Source organism: Gracilinanus agilis, chromosome 4 (assembly GCF_016433145.1).
Source record: "Gracilinanus agilis isolate LMUSP501 chromosome 4, AgileGrace, whole genome shotgun sequence".
NCBI lineage: Eukaryota > Metazoa > Chordata > Mammalia > Didelphimorphia > Didelphidae > Gracilinanus > Gracilinanus agilis.
Genome location: NC_058133.1, coordinates 181981294 through 181988510, shown reverse-complemented (window position 1 = coordinate 181988510; position 7217 = coordinate 181981294). Strand labels below are relative to the sequence as shown.

The 7217-nt window shown below is 38.3% G+C and overlaps 1 protein-coding gene across 3 annotated transcripts in view; it reads left to right on the top strand.

Moving 5' to 3' along the window:
• The window catches only part of TOM1L1 (target of myb1 like 1 membrane trafficking protein), a 52660-nt gene that overhangs the window by 8357 nt on the left and 37086 nt on the right, over nt 1–7217 (top strand). The window lies entirely within an intron of this gene.

The following is a 7217-nucleotide window of genomic DNA, read 5'->3' as shown; positions in this document are numbered from 1 at the left end:
AGACAGTCCAGATGAGCCCATCTATTTAATTTATTTATCTGTCATTCCATCTGCCTATCTGTCCATCTGTCTGCTTATCTGTCTATCCATGATTTCATAGCATATATAACTCCCAATGAGGAAATTAGCACCTGCTCTGTATTTTATAATCATAAATAATTGCCTGGGGCAAAGAGAAGTTAAGTGACTTGCCCAGGATCATGTAGCCAATCTGTTCTGAGGCAGGATTTGACCAGCAGATGCTGCCTCTCTACCATGTGAGAGGCACAAATGTATAATGATGCATGATATAGTACTGGAGAGCTGGCTTCAGAAGTAGGAAGCACTTAGGATCAAATTTTGCCTTTGACTGGGCAAGTCACTTGACCCCCATTGCCCACCCTTACCACTCTTCCACCTATAAGCCAATACACAGAAGTTAAGAGTTTATTAAAAAACCAACAACAAATTTTGCCTTTGACACCCACTGGCAACAATGTGACCCTTGGACAAGTCACTTAACCTTATAGCATACCAGGTACAACTCCTAAGACTCTAATTTAGAGAGTAGTTGCTGGTCTATATTGCTAGGGAGACTTTCCTCACTGGAAGTTGTGATGGCTTTTTTTGTGTGTTGAATTTATGTGCATGCAAATAGATATGTATTCCTATGTATGCACACATGTGTGTCTACATAGAGAGGTATCCGAATATATAAATTTTGTGTATATACATACATATGTGTGTATTTATTATTATTTAAAGGAAGGTAATGCTTAAATTGATAAAAAATTCTATAATTAAGGGGAACTGAGTGAGGTTAGCAGTTGAGGAAGTTGTACTTGTCCTGATTAATTTCATGGAGGAATAACTTCAATTTGGTATGAATTTTGGTTTCAACAGGATTCTGAGAATGGCTTACTTTATAATAAAGAATAAGTGATTTTAGACCTGTATCAAGGGCTTTGACCCACTCAAGCCATTTGTGTAAATGTTTATCTAAAAACAACCCTTCTCCTCTCCCTCACCCAATACATACGCACACACTCTCTAACCTTTAAAAAACACTGTCTATTATTTTTATCCAGTGACATATGAAGGAACTTCATAATTTATATTATAATTAATAATTTATTCATAATCCATTTATTTCAATTATATTTCAGAGCCTTGTAATATTTATTAATAGTTTGTTGTGTTTGTTGCAAGATAACTCTGCTGTTTGAAGTTGTTTCTAGCAATACTCAGCTTAGAATTAAGGGTTTTTCCTGTGATGTTTGTATCATTTTCTTTACTGTTTTGGCTTGTCCATGACTTGGGTGTGGAAGCTTATTTGACTTGTCCCCCTTTTTTCCCCTCCCGCCTTTTTTCCAAATGACCTTCAGTAACCTTTGGTGAGTTGTCTTTTTACTTGACTGCTTGCAAACTCTGCCTTCCTTCTACCCGAATACAAACTGTATTGCTTTCCCTCTTCCCTGCACGCCTTTCTCGGTTTTTTTCTAGCACCACATCAGTTATGCATGGTTACCGTACTAATCAGGCAGAATTTTGCCTCACCTCTGAGCTCTGGGAGTGTTTATCAAGTGAGCTGTTGGGTAGATACTGGAATGTCTCAGGTTTCCAATTTCAGTCATTAAGAACCATTTACTGTGTCTCTGTTACATGGACAGCAACCCGATAGCAATACAAGGAGAGCACTAAATAGCCCTAATGAATCAATGAAATGACTCTCCAAGTTGAATTCTAGAGACATCTTATATCTATTCTACTCCATCATCCTCTTTTCTCAAGCTTTCTTTTTTCTTATATTTCCTTTCCTTTGGGGCTATGACCACTGGTCATCCCAGGCAGTTTAATCTCCCTGGTTCCTTCTTGTCTCTCTAAGCCTTAACAACAGCTCATCTGTTCTACCTTAGAAAGAACTACATATTCTTAGCCCTGTGATGTCCAAAGGAAGACTTGGCAATAGTAGATTCTGGAATGAGAGTGAAGCAGAGAATCACTAAATTTTAGTTCTAGAAGAGGAAATTAGAGATTATCAAGTCTGTCCCACTCATCGAAAAAAAAAAAAATCAAGGCTAGGCTCAGTGGGTAGAGCTGCAAGGTCTTAGATTCAAATCTAGCCTCAGATACTTTCTAGCTGGACAAACCACTTAATCCCTTGTGTTACTTTTACCATTCTTTTGCCTTGGAACCAATATTTAGTATTGATTCTAAACCGGAAGGTAAGGGAAAGAAGAAAAGAATGGAGAAGAGAAAGAAAAGAAAAGGAATTGAGATCCAGAGTTCTAAATTAGCTTACCCAAATTCAAATTCACCCAGTTAGTGTGGCACAACCAGGATGAGGACCCAGATCTTTTGACTTTCAGCCCAATGTTGTGTCCAGTGTAGCATTTTCCCTTCTAGTCAATGGAGCAGAAGCTGTAACTCCAGACTGATTACTACCTTAAAAGTGTGTGCTCAAGCAATTACTTTATAACTACAGTATTTGCCTAAGCCAAACATAATTTTGAAAGAAAATGAACTTGTAAAAAGATCATATAAATTTTTTTCAAGGTTCCTGTGTTGTCTGTTAATTTGGATAGTTTTTTTTTTTTCTGTTTGAATAGGTAAGTAGGAGTTGGCTTGCCCTCCCTGCTGTTAATTAGCATTACAGTGGTGTTCTGTTTAGACAATGATTTGCCAGGAAGCATCCTTATCAGGTGCCAAAAAGCTGAGCTGGGGATTAGTTTTTCTTAAAATAATTAATAGTGGTAATGTTAGGAGGTATTGTTGAATACTGTTATAACAAGTTCTTTGTAGAGGAAAAAGGATGCTTTCCATCATCAAGTATTTGGCACCTATTATGTACTCATAATGCTAGGATATTCCATGAGATTCTGAAAAAAGCATAAAGCATGGTCTTTGATCTCCAGGAAGTTATAGGCAAGTTCAAAAGATAAAACTAATACATGAGAAAAGTACAAAGTAGTGATCACAGTGATTTAGGAGTTCCATCCCACCAACACAAATTATAACCCATTGGTGCCTACCTATCATGTGCAGTCCTTGTTCATGTTCTCCCCAAAGTTATCTTTTGCAGAAAAGTATATTAAGTATTAAATTGTGAAATGTACACTAAATGCTGGTAGAATTCAGAGAAAATCAATGAGACTGGAGTAGAAAGGAGACTTCTTCTGTGTACATCACCAAAGTCTAGTATCCAAATGTATAAAAACAAAGAGACATATTCTTTATTTTCTTATTGTTAAAATGGGTTAAATTGCAGCAATTTGTTTTTTTTTTTTAATTCTGGGAAGTCAGTCTGAAAAGTCCCAAATGTTGGAAACTCTCTCCACTATGAAGAGGGGCAACTTGTCTAAACTTGTCTAACTTAAGAGTTTTTAGAATTAATTCTTGTCCCAATTCCTGGGGCAATAGATGATGGGAGTCAGGACTTCAAGCCTGGTTTGACTCCAAGGCTATTCTCCTGGTTACTATGTTGGGTTATTTCTTAAGTGCCATTTATATAAATTGTCGGGGAGGGGAGGAAGAGGAAGAAAAGAAAACAGAAGGAAAGAATAGAAAAGAAGAAACACCTCTGATTCCTGTCTCCTTCGTGCACAGTCATAATCTCTGGCAGCTGGCTTACTGAGCATCTTCTCTTTTGTATAGATTCAATTTGGGACTCAAAAGAGTTTTAGATAGTCATTTAATGCCTTTTCATTGCCTCTTGGAGCATAGGCAGTTAATTTTGAGTCTCTTGTGAACTTTAGTTAGCAGATAGCTACAGATTAAATTGAACTACAAAAAGAGAATCCTTAATTCCACTCATAATAATGATAGTATGAATTCAGACATCATCAGCACTTTCCTAATTGTCCCAGGAAACATGGTAATTAGTAACTAGAATTCAGTCAACTTATTCTTTCTCAAATGTGCTATCCTGTCCCAAATGTTTAGAAGAAATGATTAAGCTCTTAGTAGTGGTATAGAATCTATTTTTCCATTATATCTTTTTCATTTTAAAATACTACATTCAGCCCAGTAGTTATCTGTTCATCTAGCCATGTTCTTTCTATCCCTACTTAGAAGTACAGTGGAATCCCCCTACTTTAAAAAAAATTCTAAATGGTTTTCCCCCTTTTTCCTTCTGACTGCATCTTTATAGTTGCTGTTGTATCCTTGATATTTCTTACCAAGCCCCAAATCAGTGATTAAATTCTGCCTTGATGGTAAAGCCTCCATCCTCCTAGTCTGTGTTTCTTTTCTGTTCTTTCCTTCTCTTTTCTTCTTCCCGTGGTCTTTTCAGCACTACTGACTGCTGTCTTTTGCTGATTTCCTCCTCTCTGGTTTTCCATATTTTTCTGACTGTCCTCTTGTCTCCCTGACTCTTTTCCCATCTCTTGTGATAGCTTGTGCCTTCTAAATGTAAGAATTTGGGGTGTATGGAGTCTTCAAGGAGGACTAGCACCACTGGTGTGAGGGCTTGTCAAGCCCTTTTCAGGACTGCTTCTTCACCTTTGGTGTCCACCTTTCACCCAAATCTCCCCTGGGACTCTGAGAAGCTATAACATGTAGTGCAGCTACACTCCAGTAAAATTGTCTCTGCAGATGTGCTAAATGACATTGTGGTACATACAGCCCTCAAACTCATAGGTGAAGTAGGGGAAGACTGATGAAGACTTCTCCTGGAGGAATGGGTGAATGAGAACAATTTGTTCCAATGTCCATAAAGATGGCTGAAGCAGGTATTAGGGAGTGCTTAGACCTTGGTCAGACATTGAAGATGCCAACGTCATCCTCTGCATTCCAGACCATCACCAGGCATCCTTTATCTTGTCACTGGACTTAAGTGACTCGAGAGAATGAGGCTGACCACTTTGCCTCGTGGAAAATCCAACCAGGATGCCAATCAAGATATCACCTTGGGATGTCATTAGTCCTTTTGGAAAATGAAGAACAAGGGACAGCTAGGTAGCACAATAGATAGAGCCAGGCTTGGAGTCAGGACAAACATGAGTTTAAATCTGGCCCCAGACAGTTCCTAGCTGTGTGACCCTGGGCAAGTTACTTAACCTCCATTGCCTAGCCCTTACTGTTCTTCTGTCTTAGAGTTTGTTACTAAGGCAGGGAGGAAGGGTTAAAGAAAAGAAAAGAAAAAGGATGAACAACAAAAAAATGTAGGAATAACCCCAAACTCCTTGAGTAGGTAAAGTTCTACTCTTTCCCATCCCCTCTTCCCTTTTTTTTCAAAGGGCACCTACCATTTCTTCTAATTTCCAGACCTCATTCTTTCCTCCTCCTTTTTTTCTAGTCATTTACCATGTCCTGTTAATTCTTTCTTCAAGGGTCTCTCATTTCTCCCTCCTTTCTACTTCTGCTGCTGCTATCATGGTCTGTTTATCACATCCCATTATATTTGATCTATTGAAATAGCTTCCTAACTGGTAACATGCTTTTAGTATCTTAATCTTCCAATATGTCTTGTTCTCTGCTAACAGACATCTGCTGGGCTGGAGGTGGAAGAGATGGGAAGCTCTAAGCTTTAATAAGTTAAAACTACACAAAGATTTTCAGAATCCCCTGTAGAGAAGTGAAGGGAATTCCTTCTTTTAAAATCCCCTCAACTGATGCATCAGCTACTTGGAACTTCCCAGTAACCTATGTTCTACTCCCTCTAAGATTTTCCAGGCTGTGCTCCTTGCTGTAGCTGAAAAAGCAGCAAAGGGGCATAATGGATAGAGTGCTAAAGTCAGGAAGACCCAAGTTCAACTCTTGCTCAGACACTTAATATCTTTGTGATTGTAAGAAACTCATTTAACTTCTCTGAGTCTCAGCTTCCTCCTCTGTTATAATGAGGGGGTTGAACTCAAGGTTCCTTAAAGTTTTTTCTGGTTCTAAATCCATGATCCTATGATATTAGTCTCTTCAGAACCTTTACCCTATAGTAAACCAGTTCAGCTTTACTCATCTGTTAATCCTTGAGGCTCTTGCCCTTTTGTCTCTTGCTGTATCAATTGATAATAGTGATAGATGGTCAATTGTTTTCAGTGATCTGACTCTTTGTGATCCCATTCGGGGTTTTCTTGGTAAAAAAGATACTAGAGTTACTTGCTATTTCCTTCTCCAGCTCATTTTACAGAAGAGAGACCTTAAAGCAAACATGGTTAAGTGACTTTCTTGGGGTCACACAGATAGAAAGTGACTGAGGCCAGATTAGAACTCAGGAAGATGATTCTTTCTGACTTCAGGCTCAGCATTATACACTGTGCCATCTAGCCTGCCCTAGCTATACCTAACTACACCAGTTATCCCTTTCTAAACCCCAATTTTGAATATCTCCTGCCATCTATATACATGTTGCAGAACACTGATGGAGAAAGTAATTCAACAAATGAATGTTTATATGCCAATCCCTTTACTCTTTCCTGATTGACTCTCCCACTCTCTTTCAGCATCATCTCCAAACCTGCTTTTTTTCTTTAAGTCACCTATATTATATGCCCCTCCCCTCTATTTTTAACAGAGAAACCTCACTCCAACTCTGTCCTTGAAATTACCTCTATTTCATACCCCTCCCCCCAACATTCTCTCTGCTTTTGCTTTAATCTTGGACAAAAGGAAGACCCTTCTCATAAATACCAGCCTTTCTCCTGTCCTTGATTCCATCCCTCCTGTCTCCTTTCTAGGTTTACCCCATCAGTTATCTCTTGGCCAAAAAATTTCAGTCTTTTTATCTAGATTTCTACTGCTTACAATTCCTAGGTGTCCCATTCTTAAGAAGAAAAAAAAATCACTTGTTTTCCTGAAGCTGTTGTCTTATAAATATATAGCTTCTCCTTTTCATAGTTAACTACTAGGAAAAAAAATTGTCTTTACTCATTGTCTCCATTTTCTCCCTTCCACTTATATTTTACCCCTCTGCAATCTGACTTCTAACATTGTTGTTTGACTAAAATTGTTTTCTCCTAGGTTACCAAAGATCTCTTAATAGTTTAATCCAATGGCATTTTCTCAGCCCTCATCCTTCCTGATCCTTCTGTAGTACTCAATAGTATCAACTAATCTCTCCTAGGAGATATAAGGACTTCACTGGGTTTTCAAGACATTGCTATATTGTCATCTATTTTATGTTTTATTTTCTGTGTATGTGTTCCACTCCCTCCCCAATAGAATGTGAGCTCGAGGGCAAGGAACTCATTTGCCTTTATCTTAGTATCCCCATCTTGTAGCCTAATACCCAGTACATAAAGGAC